Source organism: Oncorhynchus mykiss, chromosome 17 (genome assembly GCF_013265735.2).
Source record: "Oncorhynchus mykiss isolate Arlee chromosome 17, USDA_OmykA_1.1, whole genome shotgun sequence".
In the NCBI taxonomy this organism is placed as follows: domain Eukaryota; kingdom Metazoa; phylum Chordata; class Actinopteri; order Salmoniformes; family Salmonidae; genus Oncorhynchus; species Oncorhynchus mykiss.
Window position 1 is genome coordinate 47472617 of NC_048581.1, and position 24707 is coordinate 47497323.

Sequence of the window (24707 nt, forward strand, 5' to 3'; positions counted from 1 at the left end):
TTTCACCTTCATTTCCAGCCCAAACTTCCCCCTCACAAATAGGCTTCCCTGAGCTGTCAGCCTGAAGTGTGTGTACAGAGGCATCTAGCCATCTGTGCGAAACTGTTGGTGTGACAGTGTGACAAGCAATAAAAGCCTCATTCTCCTGAGGCGTGCTCTCCATTCCATTGTGGTCAGTGCAGTTCAATTCCCATCAAGCACTGGCGGACACACACACACACACACACACACACACACACACACACACACACACACACACACACACACACACACACACACACACACACACACCACACACACCACACACACTTGCAAGAGTCACCAGAGTAGTTATACTAACTCTGTAGTCCATTTCTACATTTAGATTACCTCCAGGGGTACCAAAGATAATTGAAACTCGGTGGCGAGTCACACTTCTTAAAAAGTCACCAAGCAGGGAGCATCAATGTCACCTGTCCCTACTCTCAGAGCAGTAAAACATCAGTAAAAAAGAAACAGAGGCAACGGAGCGTGGCTGGACCTAGTGCTTACATAGGCCTACTGAAGAGCTGAAGCTTTGCAAGCATGTAATGCTGTATGTTCTATAATTCTATAATCTATATAATGTATTTGGTAGTGTGTAGAAAGTGTATTTGCAATTACTTCTGAGAATGGGACTACACCGTTAGAATAAATGGTGCTATCTAGAACCTAAAAGGGTTCTTTGGCCGACCCCATAGGATTTGTATTTTATTTTTATGTTTAAAATGGCTGTCACACACTGTGTTAGCTCAGAATCCCACTGGGAATACGCTTTTAGACCAAAAGAGTTCAACCTGGAACCAAAAAAGGATCTACCTGGAACAAATAAGGGTTCTCTTATGGGACAGCCGAAGAACCCTTTCGGAACCCTTTTATCTAAGAGTGTATGGCCTGCTGGGAATTACATTTCTCTGATCTGACTCCCTCTCAGTGGGAGCTTTACAAATTCTTAAATGAACTAAATGTATTCAGGCCAAACGGAATATTGGATTACGTTTTAGAAACATTTCAGAATCAAAGAAATTCAGAAGGATGAGAATGGGAAATAATTGGGATTACTGAAAAACACACAGTCCAATGCTGAGAAGTCGCAGGGAATAGAGAAAAAATCCAAAATCCACAGGGAATCACAAATATACCCAACATCTTTGAAATCTGACCCTGCACTGTCAATCATTCAGTTTAATGAGGGATTTCAAATCTGGCCAGGCAGATTACCAGAGGGAGACTGCCTGGGAATCTTGATTGACCCCAGACTGGGAGTTTGAATCTACTGTTCATGAGGAAATAATGCACTAAAAGCTATTTTCCAAACAGTCTAATATACCTGTCATAAAACACACAGTACCCATACAATGGTGACCTCAAAGCCCAACTACTTCCTGTTGACATCCGCCTTCCTAAGGCCTTATGGGTTATTACTGTGTCACATCGAGACACGGTTTTCCCCTCTTTCAAATATTTCGTAAGAAGATAAACAAGGCTCTATTTGGTAGCCTGATCCAGACTGAAAAAAAAAACTGTTTCTGTGATGTAACACTAATTTGCAAAAGTTGGAAAAATCCCTTAGTCCGATGAATTTTGCATTACATGGACAGATGAATAATGCTAATTACAAACGCATTTCCTATAAAAATATTTCAACTTCCTGTTATTGCTAAGATTGATTTTTCACTGGCCTATTGATTGACGTGAGAAAGGAGGTGGTTTCTTTTTTTAGGGGGTAAGCTTTATTGCCTGCACTGCTGGCTTGGCACATTTAGCCTCCCTGATACATACACAAACATACACTGACCTAGAGAGAAGTTTATCCTCGGTGGCTGCAATCTGTTCGGGCGTGCGACGGGGACACAAGGATAATTAAATGTCCATAATGGAGGGGATATAAAAGTTAATACATCTGATCAGGGAGAGGTGTCCCCAGTGAAATAATGGGGCTGGCCTTCGGGAGGTCATGGTCACTGCATTGGTCATGGTCACTGCATTGTGGGGGCAATGGCTTGTCCCAGTTGACAAGGAGAGGGCTACAGTGTGTGTGTGTGTGTGTCTGGGGGGTGGTTTATGCAGACGGTGCTCATATTCTTAATGGCCCAAGGGGAGGCCGACCCAAGGACAGCAAATTAGCTGCTTGACTAGGCTTTACTCAACATTGTTATTATGCGTTTTCAGCCTGGCAAACTGTCATTTTGGGAATGCAAGATTATTTAATGCAGTTTCTACCTTTTACATTTTGAATTAGCCTCTAGCACCCCAGCAGTGATGTATGCTACATTGTGATAATCATATAATGAGTCTTAAAATGACATTATACATTTCTATAAACTAGGGTACCAGTGAGCATTTCTTGTGGAGGACAACTGTTTAGAGCTGCAACAACGTCTTTAATAATTGGCCTTTTTTTCATGTGAATACATTAAGACAGTGGTCACCAACCTTTTCTGAGTCAAGATCACTTTCTGAGTCCAAAGCAAGATCTACCGCTCAGATAGTTTTTTAAACAAAAATAATAATAATAAGCCTATGCAACATTAACCTATTAAAAAACGTTCTGTAACAATGAGGTTTGTGCAGTAGGCTATGAGGCCCAATGTTGTTCTTCTCAAACCATTTTGAAATTATATTTATATTTATTTTTATAATATATCATTTGCTGTATTACTTGTGAGGCACAGCTGAGTGAGCACAACAATTAGCTTTGTTTTATTTTACTGGATGGCCTACATCTGATGGTCAGTCTGAGGGGAGGGAGGAAAGGAGCGAGCAGCAGGGAGGCTGCCTCTCACACGACTCACCCCGTCCCTCTGCTCTCCCTCCCTCCGCTGAGAAAAGGGGACATAGTCTTCCAGCTGTTAGCGAAACTCAAGTCGCACTGCATTATTTCTGCCTCATGCACCAATTAATGTTGTTACTCCCATGACCAGAGAAAGTGAAATTAAAATCTAAAAAAAAAGATATTAAAAAAGAGACGAGCCGCTAATAATAACAATGCAAGGTTATCGAAACTTTGCTGTACTCATTAGTTGCAGCTGCAGTGCTGGTTGAAGTGAGTGGAAGTAGGGAGAAAGCTTATTTCATGGCTTATAAAAGTGTTGAACAAAGTGTTGACAGTGCTGAATAACAACTTAAAAAAATGTTTTTTTTTTTATAAAAACAGCAGCTTTTTGCTGTATTCATTGAGTCTCTCTCTAGTCGTGGTTTTAAAAGTTTTGAAATCTCAGTCTCAATGCTGTGTGTTCGTGGTTTGTTTTTACAGCCTATTGCTCGAGGAAACTGTGCAGACAGTGATCTGAGCTTTCTGACTGGCCAGCATTAGGCCTATAGGTGCACTTGATTTGCTCTCTGGGGCGGCTGGGTAGGCAGAGTTCTACCTTCAGACACATGAAATGGTTCAAAATGGGAACACTTTTTTTACATAAATGATTGGTGATCGACAACGAATGCCTTGGAGATCAACCAGTTGAACGACCGGTTGGTAACCACTGCATTAAGGTATAAAGATGTATGGAGATCTCGGAAATATACTGTTACCTTGTAACATTTCGTATATATCGCTTTGTTACGGAGTGAAAACTGTTTTTATGTGCACACATATCCAAAATAATGTATGCAATTACAAAATCGAATGTTTCTGACACAAAGAGCAACTTTAACATGATTAATAAAACAAAAACCGATACTGTCATTACGAGAACCGATACTCAATAATCACGCATAATAGTTGTTTGATGTGCGTTTGATGTCTAGGTGATTCAGGAAATAATTTTCTGAATGACATTCAAGTGATAAAGAGCTGATGTGATACTGCCAGATTACTGTCCAAGTACATTTGAGGTCGTAAGTTTACTTTCAACCACTCCACAAATTTCTTGTTAACAAACTATAGTTTTGGCAAGTCGGTTAGGACATTTACTTTGTGCATGACACAAGTCATTTTTCCAACAATTGTTTACACACAGATTATTTAACTTATAATTCACTGTATCGCAATTCCAGTGGGTCAGAAGTTTACATACACTAAGTTGACTGTGCCTTTAAACAGCTTGGAAAATTCCAGAAAATGATGTCATGGCTTTAGCTTCTGATAGGCTAACTGTGGATTTATTTCAAGGCCTACCTTCAAACTCAGTGCCTCTTTGCTTGAAATCATGGGAAAATGAAAAGAAATCAGGCAAGACCTCAGAAAATAATGTAGACCAGCACAAGTCTGGTTCATCCTTGGGAACAATTTCCAAACGCCTGAAGGAACCACGTTCAACTGTGAAAACAATAGCATGCAAGTATAAACACTCTCCTAGAGATTAACGCACTTTGGTGCGAAAAGTGCAAATTAATTCCAGAACAACAGCAAAGGACCATGTGAAGATGCTGGAGGAAACAGGTACAAAAGTATCTATATCCACAGTAAAACCAGTCCTATATCGACATAACTTGAAAGGCTGCTCAGCAAGGAAGAAGCCACTGCTCCAAAACCGGCAAATCTTCCAACACGGTTTCTAAAGGACTGTAACGGAACTTTAGAGTTTTTGTCTGGATGAAATGCTCGCGCCTCATGAAGATGGATTACTGGGCTGAACACGCTAACAACACGTGGCTATTTGGACATAAATTATGGAACTTTATGGAACAAATCAGTCATTTATTGTCAAACTGGGATTCCTGGGAGTGCCTTCTGATGAAGATCATCAAAGGAAAGTGAATATTTATGCTGTTGTTTCTAACTTTGTTGATTCCAAAATGGCGGCTATTCCTCTGGCTGGATTGGGTTCTGAGCGCCGTTCTCAGATTATGCTTTTTCCGTAAAGTAAAAAAAGAAATCTGACACAGCAGTTGCATTAAGAATAAGTCTATATTTAATTCTGTGAATAACACGAGTATCTTTTATTAATGTTTATTATGAGTATTTCTGCTAAAATCCCCGGATGTTTTGGAATCAAAACATTACTACACGTAAGGCAACAATGTAAACTGAGATTTTGGGATATAAATATGCACAGTATCGAACAAAACATACAGTGGGGCAAAAAAGTATTTAGTCAGCCACCAATTGTGCAAGTTCTACCACTTAAAAAGATGAGAGAGGCCTGTAATTTTCATCATAGGTACACTTCAACTATGACAGACAAAATGAGAAAAAAAATCCAGAAAATCACATTGTAGGACTTTTTATGAATTTATTTGCAAATTATGGTGGAAAATAAGTATTTGGTCACCTACAAACAAGCAAGATTTCTGGCTCTCACAGACCTGTAACTTCTTCTTTAAGAGGCTCCTCTGTCCTCCACTCGTTACCTGTATTAATGGGACCTGTTTGAACTTGTTATCAGTATAAAAGACACCTGTCCACAACCTCAAACAGTCACACTCCAAACTCCACTATGGCCAAAGAGCTGTCAAAGGACACCAGAAACAAAATTGTAGACCTGCACCAGGCTGGGAAGACTGAATCTGCAATAGGTAAGCAGCTTGGTTTGAAGAAATCAACTGTGGGAGCAATTATTAGGAAATGGAAGACATACAAGACCACTAATAATCTCCCTCGACCTGGGGCTCCACGCAAGATCTCACCCCGTGGGGTCAAAATGATCACAAGAACGGTGAGCAAAAATCCCAGAACCACACGGGGGGACCTAGTGAATGACCTGCAGAGAGCTGGGACCAAAGTAACAAAGCCTACCATCAGTAACACACTACGCTGCCAGGGACTCAAATCCTGCAGTGCCAGACGTGGCCCCCTGCTTAAGCCAGTACATGTCCAGGCCCGTATGAAGTTTGCTAGAGAGCATTTGGATGATCCAGAAGAAGATTGGGAGAATGGCATATGGTCAGATGAAACCAAAATATAACTTTTTGGTAAAAACTCAACTCGTCGTGTTTGGAGGACAAAGAATGCTAAGTTGCATCCAAAGAACACCATACCTACTGTGAAGCATGGGGGTGGAAAAATCATGCTTTGGGGCTGTTTTTCTGCAAAGGGACCAGGACGACTGATCCGTGTAAAGGAAAGAATGAATGGGGCCATGTATTGTGAGATTTTGAGTGAAAACCTCCTTCCATCAGCAAGGGCATTGAAGATGAAACGTGGCTGGGTCTTTCAGCATGACAATGAACCCAAACACACCGCCCGGGCAACGAAGGAGTGGCTTCGTAAGAAGCATTTCAAGGTCATGGAGTGGCCTAGCCAGTCTCAACCCCATAGAAAATCTTTGGAGGGAGTTGAAAGTCCGTGTTGCCCAGCAACAGCCCCAAAACATCACTGCTCCAGAGGAGATCTGCATGGAGGAATGGGCCAAAATACCAGCAACAGTGTGTGAAAACCTTGTGAAGACTTACAGAAAACGTTTGACCTCTGTCATTGCCAACAAAGGGTATATAACAAAGTATTGAGACAAACTTTTGTTATTGACCAAATACTTATTTTCCACCATAATTTGCAAATAAATTCATAAAAAATCTTACAATGTGATAGTTGAAGTGTACCTATGATGAAAATTACAGGCTCTCATATTTTTAAGCAGGAGAACTTGCACAATTGGTGGCTGACTAAATACTTTTTTGCCCCACTGTACATGTACTGTGTTACATGATGTCATATGCGTGTCATCTGATGAAGATCATCAAAGGATAGTGATTTAAAAAAAAATCTATTTCTGCTTTTTGTGACTTCTATCTTTGGCTTGAAAAATGGCTGTGTTTTTTCGACTTGGCGGTGATCTAACATATCCGCCATAAATATGTTGTGCTTTAGCTGTAAAGCATTTTTGAAATCGGACATGATGGGTAGATTAACAAGATGTTTATCTTTCATTTGCTGTATTGGACTTGTTAATGTGTGAAAGTTACATATTTCAAAAAAATATTTTAGAATTTTGCGCGCTGCCTTTTCAGCGGAATGTTGTCGAGGTGTTCCGCTAGCGGAATCCCTGCGCTAGAAAGGTTAACAAGACATTTGTGGAGTGGTTTAAAAACTTGTTTTAATGACTGTCGTAGCAGAATCAGAATTAGTTCGGTAACATTGATAAATAAGATGTTTTATCTAATTTCATAAATATGCTTATGTGGGAAAAAGTCACTTGGGGCCCAGAGAGGGGAGAAGTCAGGATTGTCTTCATATGTGAGGGTATCTGTTAAACCATGTGAAGGGCTCCACAATGTCTGTACACCAGTCACTCCCTACTTTTCCCATTAGGGGGAGGAGTATGGCAGTGTCTGGAACCATTGTATGTCCCCTCTGATGTCAAAACTTATCTTGATTTAGTATATTTAGTACTACTCTCCTTGAGTTTATCCAGGAGGATTGTATTTGAGATGGGCATATCTAGAATTGACAATGCACCAATGTGTCAGAGGAAACACCGTGCACCTGGCAACCTTAGTTAGCGTGCACTGCGCCCGGCCCGCCAAAGGAGTTGCTGGTGTGCGATGATCAATTTGATGTTATTTTAATGGACCAAAAATGAGCTTTTCTTTCAAAAACAAGGACTTTCCTAAGTGACCCCAAACTTTTGAACGGTAGTGTATATTCACAGTATTATGAATGAATTGTGGTTTATTTGGTAGCATTTCGTAGTGTGACTGATTTTACTAATTGCATTAGTACTGTACAAAGTTAGAGGTGCGCTATTTGATAAGATTCCCCTGCTCCCCCTACCTTGGGCTTCCAGTGGGGAGACCTGAGGTCAACCTACCCCTGCCCCCCTCCCCATCTCATACTTCTGAGTGGAAGACCTTCCCAGGCAGAAGCCTGCCTAGCTCACAAACTAAACTTTTAAACTGCACGCTCATGCTTTATCTTCTGGAGACATAGTTATAAAAATGTCGCCCCCCAATGTTACATTTTGAATTTTAGATGGCGGCTTCCCTTCAGTTTCTACCACGCTACCATGCCATAAGAATTATGGAGGCCATTGTGTTCTTGGGGACCCTTAATGCTGCAGACATTTTTTGGTACCCTTCCCCAGATCTGTGCCTCGACACAATCTTGTCTCAGAGCTCTATGGACAATTAATTCAACCTTATGGCTTAGTTGTTGCTCTGACATTTAATCCATTTTAGAATAAAACTGTAAGGTAACAAAATGTGGAAAAAAGGAAGGGGTCTGAATACTTTCCGAAAGCACTTTATTCTCCTCTTTGATTGTGCATTTGTCAGTTCTTATATTCACCACTAGAGGGCGATCAGTTGATTTCTAGGGTTCTGTACTCCCGAAGTTGTTGACTGTTTTTGTGCTTGCCAGTTAGCTAGCTTTTAGCAGGCAATGGCTAGCAGTTTCTTACTGCTGATAAAAAAATATGATTGACATACTTTAAAAATGTGTTTTTACAGTCATTACTGAATCATTTAATGTAATAAATCAAACATTAAACCTTGTAATCAATCCATAGTAATCTTGTGAACAATTCATTTAGACCTAGCGTTAATTTGAAACAGGCGTTTCCTTGCTGAAAAATGTGCGGTTGCCCGGCTATTAAAAACGGACAGGCGGCTATTTGAGGCTTGACATTTAATTTAAATTTTATGGCATCTAATAGTTTTTCTCAATGTGGTGGTGGTTTTTATGCTTAAAATCCCCAAATGTGCTAAAACAGAAACAAAAGTTCAGGGGAGTCCCCAGGGTATGCAGCGTCAATCTGTGCCTACTTTCCCGTTATTGAAAATCCATTCATTGTTAAAAAGACTTAATGCAGTGTACTTGTCTTTAACTGCAATTCCCTGAAAGTCAGACTCTTCCCACATGCCAACACATTTCTCTCAGCTTCAGAAGCATCTGCATTCATCACATTTTGTGTTACCCTTAGATATATTCTCCAGACTTGCCCAGAGGGAATTGTTGATATGCTGTCAATTTGTTATTCTAGATAACATTTAATTTGGAAAAACGCACCAAAAAAATGCATTTTACTTACACGTCTTTAGTATTTTACAGATAGAAAGTATATACAGTGGGGAGAACAAGTATTTGATACACTGCCGATTTTGCAGGTTTTCCTACTTACAAAGCATGTAGAGGTCTGTAATTTTTATCATGGGTACACTTAAACCGTGAGAGACGGAATCTAAAACAAAAATCCAGAAAATCACATTGTATGATTTTTAGGTAATTATTTTGCATTTTATTGCATGACATAAGTATTTGATACATCAGAAAAGCAGAACTTAATATTTGTTACAGAAACCTTTGTTTGCAATTACAGAGATCATACGTTTCCTGTAGTTTTTGACCAGTTTTGCACACATTACAGCAGGGATTTTGGCCCACTCCTCCATTCATACCTTCTCCAGATCCTTCAGGTTTCGGGGCTGTGGCTGGGCAATACGGACTTTCAGCTCCCTCCAAAGATTTTCTATTGAGTTCAGGTCTGGAGACTGGCTAGGCCACTCCAGGACCTTGAGATGAAGACCTTGAGCCATTCCTTAGTTGCCCTGGCTGTGTGTTTCGGGTCGTTGTCATGCTGGAAGACCCAGCCATGACCCATCTTCAATGCTCTTACTGAGGGAAGGAGGTTGTTGGCCAAGATCTCACGATACATGGCCCCATCCATCCTCCCCTCAATACGGTGCAGTCATCCTGTCCCCTTTGCAGAAAAGCATCCCCAAAGAATGATGTTTCCACCTCCATGCTTCACGGTTGGGATGGTGTTCTTGGGGTTGTACTCATCCTTCTTCTTCCTTCAAACACGGCGAGTGGAGTTTAGACCAAAAAGCTATATTTTTGTCTCATCAGACCACAGGACTTTCTCCCATTCCTCCTCTGGATCATCCAGATGGTCATTGGCAAACTTCAGACGGGCCTGGACATGCGCTGGCTTGAGCAGGGGGACCTTGCGTGCGCTGCAGGATTTTAATCCATGACGGCATAGTGTGTTACTAATGCTTTTCTTTGAGACTGTGGTCCCAGCTCTCTTCAGGCCATTGAACAGGTCCTGCCGTGTAGTTCTGGGCTGATCCCTCACCTTCCTCATGATCATTGATGCCCCCACAAGGTGAGATCTTGCATGGAGCCCCAGACCGAGGGTGATTGACCGTCATCTTGAACTTCTTCCATTTTTTTATAATTGCGCCAACAGTTGTTGCCTTCTCACCAAGCTGCTTGCCTATTGTCCTGTAGCCCATCCCAGACTTGTGCAGATCTACAATTGTATCCCTTACACAGCTCTCTGTTCTTGGCCATTGTGGAGAGGTTGGAGTCTGTTTGATTGAGTGTGTGGACAGTTGTCTTTTAGACAGGTAACGAGTTCAAACAGGTGCAGTAAATACAGGTAATGAGTGGAGAACAGGAGGGCTTCTTAAAGGGACAGTTCACCTCAAAGTTAAAGAGACTTAAGAAAACATGTTTTCTGGGATGTGAATGTTTTTTTATCTTTATTCTGCAGGGTCGAAATTGGCTGGTAAAAAGTCTAAGAGACTGGTAACAAATTTATTAAAAATAAAAAAACAGGAATACCTTATTTACATAAGTATTCAGACCCCTTTCTATGAGACTCAAAATTAAGCTCAGGTTCATCCTGTTTCCATTGATCATCCTTGAAATGTTTCTACAACTTGAGTCCATCTGTGGTAAATTCAATTGATTGGACATGATTTGGAAAGGCACACACACACCTGTCTATATAACGTCCCACAGTTGACAGTGCATGTCCGAGCAAAAACCAAGCCATGAGGTCGAAGAAATTGTTCGTAAAGCTCCGACACAGGATTGTGTCGAGGCACAGATCTGGGGAAGGGTACCAACACATTTCAGCAGCATTGAAGGTCCCCAAGAACACACACACACACAGAAAATGATGATATCCAATACAAATGGGCAGGAAAAACAGTTAGTAACAATCACACTTTTGTCTTGTGAGTCAAAGCCACCACATCCGGATGTCTCCAAGGCCGAAAAGCGCCCACCAATGATAGTTTGACTAAAGATCACATGCATGATTTCTTCCAGTTACCCCATAAACCATTCAATACATCATCACAACGCCCCAGTATATGCATTTCTCAGGTCGATAGTGCAGTGTGGGGTCTTCACACCGTAACCTGGTAATGTATTGTTTTGGCATTGTCTTTCGACGCTACCTCAGGATTACCGCGATCCTCCCTCCTCTATTTACACCGAACGACCCGTCTTTGAGGGGATTAGTGGCTAAAGAGTGAGAGAAAAGGGGGCCCTGGCCTTTTTAGGTGAGAATCAAACTGAAACAATCCCTTCACTTTCCTCTGTAATGAGCTTTGGGAGAGCCAGAAGTAATACATATCTTAATTTGATCACTCATTTGTTGCGGAGACTTTTCCTGCACCGGAGGAAATGCAGATGAGCTTCATGATTTACACTGTACAGAAATTCACTGACAACCCACACTAACAAACAGTTATATTAACAGTATTGCACTTTTTATGTAGCCTAATTTTGGACAGCTAATAGCCTAAACACAGATCAAGCAACATTATGGACTAAATGTTGAAGTCCTGTTGCTGCAGGATTACTGTGTCAAATTTAGATCCTACATCTGTAGCAATATAAAGTCAGTAAGCTGCACCCCAGCTATAATACACCCAGACACAGTTGCAAAGGGAGAGACCCGTGAAAATGAAGTTCCCACACAGGAAGCAAGTCAGGTGTTACAGCAGCATTGCAGCATTACCACCCGGCTCAATGTTTTTGCCAGTGCCAGTGCCAGTCAAGACGATCCGTCAAAGACAATTTTGTCAGAGAAAGTTTGGGAAATTCTCTCGCTACGGAAATTAAATGTTGCCGAATGGAAACAAAAGAAAAGGTAGAATAGAATCTCGGATCATTATGGAAATTACACAAAAGATACACATCTCATTATCCATGAATGTCAATGGCTATGCCATTGTTTCCAGGAAAAATGAGCCAACCACACTCAGTATTCAACACAATGATGCTGTGATGTCCAGACATACTGTAGGGATCTGCTTGAGCGCATGTTAACTGAAGTCAGTAGCGTTTGCTGTCATTGGACAAATTATACTGACCAAAAATATAAACGCAACATGCAACAATTTAAAATATTTTACTGAGTTACAGTTCAATTAAGGAAATCAGTCAATTGAAATACATTAATTAAGCCCTAATCTATAGATTTCACATGACTGGGAATACAGATATGCATCTGTTGGTCGCAGATACCTTAGAAAAAAAGGGAGGGGCGTGGATAAAAAAAAACAGTCAGTATCTGGTGTGATCCCCATTTACACCTCAAGTCAAATTAAATGTAAAAAAAATTGTCACGTGCCAAATACAACAGGTGTAGTACATCTTACAGTGAAATGCTTACTTTCAAGCCTTTAACCAACAATGCAGTTTTAAGAAAAAAAGTGTTAAGAAAGTATTTCCTAAAATAAGTAAAACATTTAAAAATGAAATGTAAGAAAAATAGAAATATAACAAATAATTAAGGAGCAACATTAAAATAACTGTAGCGATGCTATATACAGGGGGTACCGGTTCAGCGTCAATGTGAGGGGGCACCGGTTAGTCGCGGTAATATGTACATGTAGGTAGAGGAAAAGTTACTATGTATGGATAATAAACAGAGAGTAGCAGCAGTGTAAAAATGGGGGTGGGGTGCACAATGCAAATAGTACAGGTAGACATTTGATTAGCTGTTCAGGAGTCTTAAGGCTTGGGGGTAGAAGCTGTTAAGGAGCCTTTTGGACCCAGACTTGGCGTGTGGTAGCAGAGAGAACAGTCTATGACTATGGTGGCTGGAGTCTTTTGGGCCTTCCTCTGACACCGCCTGGTATAGAGGTCCTGAATGGCAGGAAGCTTGGCCCCAGTGATGTACTGGGCCGTTCGCACTACCCCCTGTAGTGCCTTGCGGTCGGAGGCTGAGCAGTTGCCATACCAGGCGATGATGCAACCAGTCAGGATACTCTCGATGGTGCGGCTGTGGAACTTCTTGAGAATCTGAGGACCCATGCGAAATTTGTTCAGTCTACTGAGAGGGAACAGACATTGTCATGCCCTCTTCACAACTGTCTTGGTGTGTTTTGACCATGATAGTTTGTTGGTGATGTGGACACCAGGGAACTTGAAGCTTTCAATCTGTTCGACTACAGCCCTGTCGATGAGAATTGTGGTGTGCTCGGTCCTCCTTCTTCTGTAATCCTCAATCATCTTATTTGTCTTCATCACGTTGAGGGAGAGGTTGTTATCCTGGCACCAGACTGCCAGGTCTCTGACCTCCTCCCTATAGGCTGTCTCATCATTGTCAGCGATCTAGCCTATCACTGTTGTGAAACGTAACCTACACCTCGATTAAAATGATAAAAATACTCATTATTTAGTTGAATGATTTTTCAATTTGAGCGTAATTCTTTAGCCTAAACTTTCTCATTCTGAACTCCTAAAATGAGAGGGGCAGGTATGGCTTTGTGACAATGATTGCAAGAGCAGCTGCTCACCGGTTTGACAGCTCCAACGCAGTTCACCCTCCAACACATCCGCTACGCGGCTGTCTGCTATCGCTGGTTGACGCTTGATCTGATTGAATCTAGGCCTAAATGTTTATTTTTGCATGGCACATTACATCACTTTTGCCTCCTTTAAATTTGTTTAACTTGAACGGATATTTTGCTCCACAGCTCTCCCTGTGTTGTGACAGCAGGCCAATGAGTCACCTCATCACAATAGTAAAGCAGCCGGACATCTCCATGGCAAGACAGTATTCTCCTGACAGCCCAGCTGACATTTCTCAGCGACACTACAGTCCTGTCCAGGTTTCAGACTTTCAAAATTGTTGTCATCTTCCCAAGCCTGGAGCAGAAAGTATGACAAAAATTGTAGTTAGGAATCAGACCACCAAAGCATCACTGTTTTGGTTTGACAATTGAATTGACTGAACCCCTGTTCAGGTTTGAGTTCCGCAATTTTTGTCATCTTCATCACCTTCCCAAAGGTGGATGCCACCTTCCCAATGGTATACAACCCTGCATACCACTGCTGGCTTGCTTCTGAAGCTAAGCAGGGTTGGTCCTGGTCATTTCCTGGATGGGAGACCAGATGCTGCTGGAAGTGGTGTTGGAGGGCCAGTAGGAGGCACTCTTTCCTCTGGTCTAAAAAAAAAATATCCCAACACTGCCCTGTGTAGGGTGCCGTCTTTTGGATGGGACGTTAAACGGGTGTCCTGACTCTCCGAGGTCATTAAAGATCCCATGGCACTTATCGTAAGAGTAGGGGTGTTAACCCCGGTGTCCTGGCTAAAGTCCCAATCTGGCCCTCAAACCATCACGGTCACCTAATAATCCCCAGTTTACAATTGGCTCATTACTCCCCCTCCTCTCCCCTGTAACTATTCCCCAGGTCGTTACTGCAAATGAGAACGTGTTCTCAGTCAACTTACCTGGTAAAATAACGGATAAATAAAAAAAGAAAAGACTTGAGCAGAATGATGAATAATTTAGCTATATTACGCTTTCCGCATTTGACAGATTGTGTGTGAGTGAGCCCCTGTTCAGGTCTGAGTTCTGGAATTTGTGTTATCTTCCCAGAGCCTCTGTGTTTGGATGACGAGTAGCTAGACAAATATCAGAAAGGAGGGGGAGAAGGGCCGACTGACCCTGTCAAAGGTGACCCATCACACGGGGACATGGTGTGTTTCATTTTTTTATTTAGGGGGTAGATCAGCTTTAATATTGCAGATAGATTGTGGCTTCTATCAATGTAGTTGTCTGCATCATAGGGTGTTGATGTGACTGGTGTTATATTGACAGACAGCGGGTTGCTGGGTCCAGGTGCCAGCGAGTGCCCAGTGAGTCAGCGTGAGAGCATGTCAGCGCACCCCTACCCCCGAGTACTGACTAACGTACCCAGCCGTCACAGCTTTATTTTTAGGTCCCTGCATGCGTTTCTGCTAAAAATAAACCTCTGTCATTTCCCCTCCCCCACCGCACCCAGTGTTTTGTGTCATTTCCCTCTCTCTCTTCCCTATTTATCTATTCTTCGCTCTCTATACCCCTCCCTCTCTAACTGCATGTCTATACCGCTTTAATTTCTTCCCTCTCTGTCTCCTCCACTCAACTCATCCCTCTACAGTAGCTCTCTATCATCTAGCAGTGTTGTAGCCCCTATATCTCACTGTACTCTACATTAAATCTCTACACAGAGGTCCTTATTCCCTGTCTTTCACCTACTCATCATCTCTCTCTCTCCCAGTCTGCCTTCCCTGCTCTGCCTCTGGTTTCCACTGAAGTGACACTGTGTCAAAGGTGTCTGGGGAGAGAGAAGTGTACAGTAATTAGTGCACACTGTGGAGCCCTTGACATCTACCAAATTAGGTTACCTCGTTAGGCTGAGTCTACCCAGGTCATTCTCCTGATTCGCACAAATGACGGCTGATGGTGGACATTTATGGATATTTATTTTTATCAGGATATGGCTGACAATGTTAGAATTTTTCTGCTTTTATGTTTTTTTATTGGCTAAAAGCCAACAATTAGCAGATAATGGAAACGCTGGACTTTAGCTCGGAGTTAGCTTTCACCTCCATTATGCAGAGCGACAGTGGTGTAGACTGCAACAGTGGATTTCGGAGACCTTGAGGGGCTGCGGCGAGAGCAGGGTGCACGTTTGATGGAAGGTCACTTCACATCATCGGTATGTTGAACGTGTCGCCGGTGGCAGCTCTTTGTGCTTAATCTTCGAGGGGAAGTTTTTGTTCAAAACTTTACATTTTGCTCTCTGAGTCAACCTTCCAAGGCCCATCTGAATAATTTTGTTCAATATCTTCCATGATTAAAACTCGCAGGTGCCAGTGAATGGGACAGCACCTTCTACTTCTCCCTGCTGTTTTGCAATGAGATTAGTGTAAATAACAAAGTGAAATCCTTCGGATCCCCTGTTTGCACTCACACAGAGACACAAGCATTCACACATGCTCAGACAGAACAAGACACACATCAATTAAACAAAGTTAAATAAGATTACAACCTCTAGCACGTAATACAATAGAATCATACAATCTTATACATTTTCAACATTATAGTAATTGATTCTACACTACTCGATGCAACACAACTGTTTGGGGGGTGGCCAGCATCTCAGTGTTTGCTGAATCACTCATCACTCACACTGTGAGTCGTCCCTCATTGGATTCTCCTCCCTGTAACGGAATGACTAATAACGAAATGTCGTGGCTCAATATTTAAGATGGAGTCCTGCACAGAGGACATGTCTGGATCTGATAATGAGTCATAAATAAATACGTCATTTATTGTTCGAGAATTAAACAGCTTGGATTTGCCAGTGCGCGCGCACACACACACACACACACACACACACACACACACACACACACACACACACACACAAACACCCCATAAGACTGGAGACAACTATTTTGAATGCACGAGTTGCTTATTGATAACCCACTGCCCATAGAAAGGAGACATGGGATGAGATAATAATTTAGCACTGTGTAATACAGGCTTGGCAAGACAGAATTTGAGGCTAAAAAAGGGAAAATTAATAAAGGTTAGAGATGTCCTTTGAAGAGATTGACGCTGCCTTCAGAAAGTATTCATACCCCTTGACTTATTCCACATTTTGTGGTGTTACAGCAGGGATGGGCAATTGGCAGCCCAGCTGGCAGCTCAGCTACGTAGACCCACGAGCCACTGCAGCCCCTCATGATGGGGATCCCACCCACATCAAAGTTCCCCATCCTGTTAAAATAATGTATGTGAGTATAACAGAACTGATATGGCAGGTGAAAACCTGAGAAAAATCCATCCAGGAAGTGGGATTTCTTTTATGTTTGTAGTTTTCCATTGACTGCCTATTCAGTATCCACTGACTTAGGACTCAGATTGCACTTCCTATGGCTTCCACTAGATGACAACAGTCTTTAGAAATTGTTCCAGGCTTGTATTCTGAAAAAAAGAGGGAGTAAGACCACTCTGAGTCAGTGGATAGTGGAAAGTCCCCAGACCTGTTTTCTGCGCACGAAAGAGTGTGCCTTTCCTGTTTTTCTTTTATATTGACAAAGCTATTGTCCGGTTGAAATATTATTGATTATTATGACTAAAAACAATCTGAGGATTGATTATAAACATTGCTTGACATGTTTCTATGAACTTTACTGATACTATTTGGATTTTTCGTCTGCCTTTTGTGACCGCCTTGGAGCCATTGGATTACTGAACAAAACGCGCCAACAAAACTGAGGTTTTTGGATATAAAGAGGGACTTTATCGAACAAAACAAACTAGGAGAAATGTGAGTGGAACCATATGAAGATCATCAAAGGTAAGTGATTCATTTTATCGCTATTTCTGACTTTTGTTACTCCTCTACATGGCTGGTTACTGTTTGTAATGTTTTGTGTGCTGGGCGCTGTCCTCAGATGATCGCATGGTATGCTTTTGCCGTAAAGCCTTTTTGAAATCTGATACAACGATTGGATTAACAAGAAGTTCATCTTTAAGCCGATGTATAACACTTGTATGATTTACACATTTGTATTATGAGTATTTCTGTTTTTGAATTTGTCGCTCTGTAATTTCACCGGATGTTGGCCACATACCCTAGAGAGGTTTTAAATAGATTTTTTCTCTCACCCACAACCCCCTTTTTTGCAAATGTATTGACAATTAAATACAGAAATATGTCATTTACATAAGTATTCACACAACTGACTCAATTCATGTTAGAATCACCCTGGGTAGCGACTACAGCTGTGAGTATTTCTGTGTAGAGTACGTCTCTAAGAGCTTTGCACACATGGATTGTACAATATTTGCAAATTATTCTTTGTAAAATTCATCAGGCTCTGTCAAGTTGCTAGACAGACATTTTCAAGTCTTGCCATAGATTTTCAAGCCGATTTAAGTCAAAACTGTAACTAAGCTACTCAGAAACATTCACGCAACTCAAATGTATATTTGGCCTTGTGTTTTAGGTTACTGTACTACTGAAAGGGGAATTCATCTCCCAGTGTCTGGTGGAAAGCAGACTGAACTAGGTTTTCCATTCTGACCCCAAAATAACACTTCTCAGATATAGCCCTTGGTTCACTCCAGACCTGACTGCCCTCGACCAGCACAAAAACATCCTGTGGCGTACTGAATTTGCATCGAATAGCCCCCGTGATATGCAACTTTTCAGGGAAGTTAGGAACCAAGATACACAGGCAGTTAGGAAAGCAAATGCTAGCTTTTTCAAACAGAAATTTGCATCCTGTAGCACTCCAAAAAGTTCTGGGACACTGAAGTCCATGGAGAATAAGAGCACCTCCTCCCAGCTGCCCACTGCACTGAGGCTAGGAAACACGGTCACCGAAAAATCCATGACAATTGAGAATTTCAATAAGCATTTATCTACGGCAGGCTATGCTTTGCACCTGGCTACCCCTACCCCGGTCAACAACCCTGCACCCCCCACAGCGACTTGCCCAAGCCTCCCCCATTTCTCCTTCACCCAAATCCAGATATCTTATGTTCTGAAAGAGCTGCAAAATCTGGACCCCTACAAATCAGCCGGGCTAGACAATCTGGACCCTCTCTTTCTTAAACTATTGCAACTATTGTTGCAACCCCTATTACTAGCCTGTTTAACCTCTGTTTTGTATCGTCTGAGATCCCCAAAGAATGTAAAACTGCCACGGTCATCCCCCTCTTCAAAGGGGGAGACACTCTAGCCCCAAACTGTTACAGACCTATTCTATCCTACCCTGTCTTTCTAAGGTTTTCGAAAGCAAAGTTAACAAACAGATCACCGACCACTTCGAATCCCACCGTACCTTCTCCGCTATGCAATCTGGTTTCCGAGCTGGTCATGGGTGTACCTCAGCCACGCTCAAGGTCCTAAACTATATCATAACCGCCATCGATCAAAGACAATACTGAGCAGCTGTATTCATCGACCTGGCCAAGGCTTTCGACTCTGTCAATCACCACATTCTTATAGGCAAACTCAAGAGCCTTGGTTTCTCAAATGGCTGCCTCACCTGGTTCACCAACTACTTCTCAGACAGAGTTCAGCGTGTCAAATTATTTCACGCCTGTTGTCCGGTCCTCTGGCAGTCTCTATGGGGTTGCCACAGGGTTCAATTCTTTGGTCGACTCTTTTCTTTGTATACATCAATGATGTCGCTCTTGCTGCTGGTGATTATCTGATCCACCTCTACGCAGACGACACCATTCTGTATACTTCTGGCACTTCTTTGGACACTGTGTTAACTAACCTCCAGACGAGCTTCAATTGCCAGCATTATACCACCCTGCATACCACTGCTGGCTTGCTTCTGAAGCTAAGCATGGTTGGTCCTGGTCATTTCCTGGATGGGAGACCAGATGCTCCTGGAAGTGGTGTTGGAGGCCCAATATCCCAGGGCAGTGATTGGGGACACTGCCCTGTGTCATGACGTTGGCCTCTTTGGGTATAGCAAGCCCATCCCCCTCTCCCTGCCTCCCCCTTGCCTCCTTCAACTAGGCTGCTGTGGTCAGAGGTCGTAAATTCCTGAGATAACCTCATGGACACACAGTTATGGAGAGTAGTTTTTCATGGAGACAAAGGAAATCCTTCCACCTCACAGAACTTCAGGTACGAAGAAATTTCATGTTCCGGAGAAAGTGTAAAAGATCGGTGAAGAATCCAGCTACGAACTGGTCCGTTTGTCACAACTTGGGAAGCTCATGGGAGACGGTGTGGCCACATTACCATAACGCTGTTTATATAATAGCCCCAGATATAAGGTTTACATCTAATTGTTGTATAAGATAAATGAGTGAGTATGATACTGTTTGCACAATTGTACAATGTGATTTTGTACTGTTTAATGAAGGAAAACTCAAAAAGGGAATTGGATTTGAACTAAATCAGAGGACTGCCCCTGAGCCCAGTTAGGGTCAGACATCCTGGGACAGCCCTTTTCTGCCATTCCGAATAAAACCCAACTTTGAGAAATTATCACCAGACCGAGCTTACCTCAATTACGAGATGGCTAAAGGTTGCAGACCATTGCTGAATCTTTTAACCATACCACTTGGTCTGTCTGTAAACAATTTGTCTGTAAACAATTGTTGGAAAAACGACTTGTGTCATGCACAAACTTGATGTCCTAACCGACTTGCCAAAACTATAGCTTGTTAACAGGACATTTGTGGAGTGGTTGAAAAACAAGTTTTAATGATTCCAACCTAAGTGTATGTAAACTTCTGACTTCAACTGTACCTGATATTTGTGGAAAAGTCACTCTGATTTACTCTTTAGTCATATCCTGTTTACATAATTGCTTATGCCCTTGCCTACACCTAGCGAACAGTTTTTTTTATTTATACATTTATTTATACATGTACATTTGGGGCGGCAGGGTAGCCTAGTGGTTAGAGCGTTGGACTAGTAACCGGAAGGTTGCGAGTTCAAACCCCCGAGCTGACAAGGTACAAATCTGTCGTTCTGCCCCTGAACAGGCAGTTAACCCACTGTTCCCAGGCCGTCATTGAAAATAAGAATTTGTTCTTAACTGACTTGCCTGGTTAAATAAAGGTAAAATAAAATAAAATGTATCATGTGAACAAAACATGTTTTTTTTGGGGGGGGGGGGATGATTCAATATTAAAGAATTAGACCTCTCACTAAAGGCTTCAGTCACAGCTTGTCCCAAATTGAGGATTAGCTGATAACTACGAAACAAACATTCTGGATGATTTAGAGAATCTGGAACTATTTATTGATCAGAATTTTGATATGCTCGAAAAAGAAACGGATACATCGAAGCGAACAAGAAGACCTTTCCTCGAGTTCTGCGAGCGAAACTGAAGGGAAGCTGCCATCTAAAATGCCAAATGTAACATTGGGAGGGGGACGTTTTTATAACTATGTCTCCAGAAGATAGAGCATTGCTTACAAGCATGAGCGAGCAGTTTAAAAAACTGGATCTATTGCCTGGGCTACTGGGGGAAGTTGAATCGATTACAGTAATAAAATGATGGAAGAAATACGAGCGGAAAATAAGACACTACAGAGAGGCTACGGTATGATAATAAAACAATGAAAGACGAATTACTTGATCTAAAGTGTAGAAGTATGAAAAATAATTTGTTATAATGGGAATAAGGGAGGATGAAAACAAGAACTATCAGTCAACGAAGGAAAAAAGTCAAGGTGTTTATGAAACGTAATCCCAAGATGACGGACGAACAGGTGGAAACAATTGATTTTCAAAGGTCTCACATTTTCGGTGGCAGAGCAGAGGGAAGGACCCATCCGCTTGTAGCTATGCTAACCCACTATAAAATAAAAATTGCCTTGTTACAACAGGGTAGGGAATTGAAGAACACCCAATTGTCTATTAATGAACTATTTCCCCATGAACTAGTGGAGATGACGTGCCCTGTAGCCCCCTTTCAAAAGGCCCCAAGCAGAGAAGCAGAATGTTCGTCTCGTGGTCGATAAATGATATGTAAACAACCAAATGTTCAAGGACTCGAAGAATACAACATGGCTGTGGGTGATAGCTACTTCCTGTTGAAGTAGTCCCTGATACATATTTGTACCATATTACACAGTACAAATATGGATTAATTTGTTTTTTACAAAAACATTTTGTAGGTTGGACTTATGGTAATGCAGAATGGGTATGATGAACTTATCCTTTTTCTATTTAGGCAATATGCAACTGGACTATGTGGACGTAATATCAGGTTTTGATTTAGGGCAAGGCAAAGATGGGTAAAGTTGACCTTTTTTCTTATTTACTTATTTAAATTGAAGATTGTACATTTGTTTTTTTAGTTGGATATGATATGGCCTAATTGTAGAGGTCACTTATATTATCACTTAAAATCTGTTATATAGTGCGGCAATTGTTGGGCAATGTGAATTGGAACAATTCGCTTTTAAGATAAAACGTAATAAATATTAATAGATTTATTATAGGGCTAGGATAAAGGATGATATAATTAAAAACCTGCATAGGTTGTCTATTGGAATAGGCTTATACAATCCTATAATAATTGGTGTTATTACTCCTTTACATTAAAAAATAAATCTCAATATAACTAACTAAATATAAAAAATGTAAAGGATGATTATTGTTTCGGTACACACCGGCAAATGGATTAGGTATTGTCAACAGGGTTGTTGTTTCTATTAGTGTGTGGCGGGCTGGTTAACACTGGTATAAACTGATTGAAGTTAACGGTATAACTAACACAATAACTGGCTAATGGAAGTACTTCTCTAAGAGGGAGAGAGGTATATTATATATTTCTATATAAGCTATTCATGCTACCTTTTATATTCTTGATCCTAATGATATAGGCCTAGGTTTAAAACAGCCAAGGTGATAGATCAACGACCCTGGAATAAAAAACAAAATGTGTATGGGTGTAGAGAGTTGGTTTTACAGGTTTACCTGCTCAGGTTTGTCACTGCTGCATGTATTCTTGGCTATCGTGCCATGGCTGTTTCAGAGTCAATTGTAAGTTAAACTTGTGTATTCCTTTATGGGCAGTGTGATGCCTAAGACACATTTTTACTTGCAGTCATTAGCGGCCATTAGAATCTATGTTCCTTTTTCCTTCTTTCTTTTTTTGTCAGAATACAACAGGATATAATGAGGACTACATTAAATATGTCTTGCATGTAATGGACATTAAAAAAAGGATGTCTTCCGATATATTTAGCTTGTTTTCTCTTCATTTTTTCATATTTTTTTTTCTTCAAACAATTGAATCCAATGAACTGAGCAGGCTGGGCTGACATGCTTATAGCCTTGCCTGGACGTTCTAAATATGAGCATGCATTTAAAAGATTGCTGTTATTATTTCTATTAATATGATCTATTATTGTTACTGTTTATTTTTTTATGACTGTTCTTTCCATGTCCTTTGGTTAGATATTTATGTTATCATGGGACTGCCCATATTTCCCTCCGGTCAACGCCAATTTGCGGCCAAGGGTTTGCCTTAGGACGCAAAGGTGCGTCATGAGTCAGGGAGATGGTCTGATGGTCGTAGTGACAACAGACCTAGATATGGGGGGAGGTTTTAGTGGGTGGAATATTACAACAATTGGAGGATTACAAAGTTGCAGCTACAGTATGCTTAACAGTGCAAATTATTATGGCACAGCTATGGACACTTAATCATCATGGTGCTTTTTAATGTTAAGTTTACAAACATTGGTCGTGGTAAGTATAATTGAAACCTGGGTATCATTATGGTAAATGGGTAAAATAAGTATAGCCAGTTATAATTGTAATGGCTTAGCAGATCATAAAAAAAGATGTAGGTTTACCATGTTGAGAAGTAAGGTGATGAAAGAAATCAGACAGGCCAAGGCAAACTTTTTTATTAACATAATTGGTGAAGCAAAGGGAAATTCTAAACTGATCTGGGAGAATCTAAAAAAGTTAACAGGGAAAGACCATAGTAACACTGCAAAAAGACTAGAAATCATGGTGAATAACAATCTAACACAGGATGCAGTCGAAATAGCAATAGCCTTCAATTCCTACTTTATTGACTCTGTCAGGGTACTGACACAGAACCCCTCCACTTGTTTCTTGGGCTCAGTGCTAGTGAATGACACTCAACCTGTCTTCATCATAAGGGAGGTTTCTGAGTCATAGGTGAACAAGGTGATTAGCTTACTAAAGAACTCTAAAGCCAATGATGTGTTTGGTCTGGACTCTACTTTTCTTAAAAACTACAAAGAGTCACTCATTGGCCCTATTACTAAGGTCACCAAAACATCTATTGGTCTCGGGGTGTTTCCAAGGGTATGGAAGTCGGCCATAATAACAGCCATCTTTAAATCAGGCGACCCTGCTGACGTGAGTAACTACAGGCCCATTAGTATACTACCTGTGGTGTCAAAGGTTATTGAAAAGCGTGTAGCAGAACAACTGATTGCTCACCTCAACAACAGCCCCTTCACATTACACTCCATGCAGTTTGGCTTCAGAGCGAAACACTCCACAGAAACGGCCAACTGCTTTCTTCTGGAAAATGTCCAAGATGGACAAAGGGGGACAAAGGGGGCGTTGTTGGGGCTGTGTTTCTGGACCTAAGGAAGGCTTTTGATCCTGTTAACCATGAGATTCTCATCACAAAATTGTCCGAGTTCAACTTTTCCCCTGATGCCTTGAGATGGATGAAATCATACCTTGAAGGCAGAACTCAGTGTGTCAGAGTGAGCAATGAGCTGTTGCCCACTCTTAGCTATGATGTGGGCATGCCCCAAGGGTCAATACTGGGGCCCTTCTTGTTCAGCCTGTACATTAATGATCTGCCTTCTGTCTGTACTGGGTCTGACATTCGAATGTATACAGATGATACAGTGATATATGTGCATGGAAAGGGCAAACAACAAGCTGCACAAGAACTCACTACTGTAATGGTCCAGGTTACAAAGTGGCTCAGTGACTCGTGTTTGCGTCTCAATGTGAAAAAAACTGTTTGCATGTTCTTCACAAAGAAGGCAACAGATGCTACTGAGCCAGATGTCTATGTGTCAGGGGAGAAGCTCCAGGTGGTATCTGATTTTAAGTACCGTGGCATCATACTTGATTCCAACGTCGCTTTTAAAAAGCATGTGAAAAAGGTAATTCAAATGACCAAATTCAACCTAACTAATTTCTGATTTACACTTAATTGTTTGACTACAGAGGTAGCGAAACTGTACTTAAAATCTATAATACTCCCCCACTTAACATACTGCTTGACTAGTT

General features: G+C 41.4%; 1 protein-coding gene across 1 annotated transcript in view; it reads right to left on the reverse strand.

Moving 5' to 3' along the window:
• The window catches only part of slc2a9l2 (solute carrier family 2 member 9, like 2), a 224003-nt gene that overhangs the window by 493 nt on the left and 198803 nt on the right, over positions 1–24707 (reverse strand). The window lies entirely within an intron of this gene.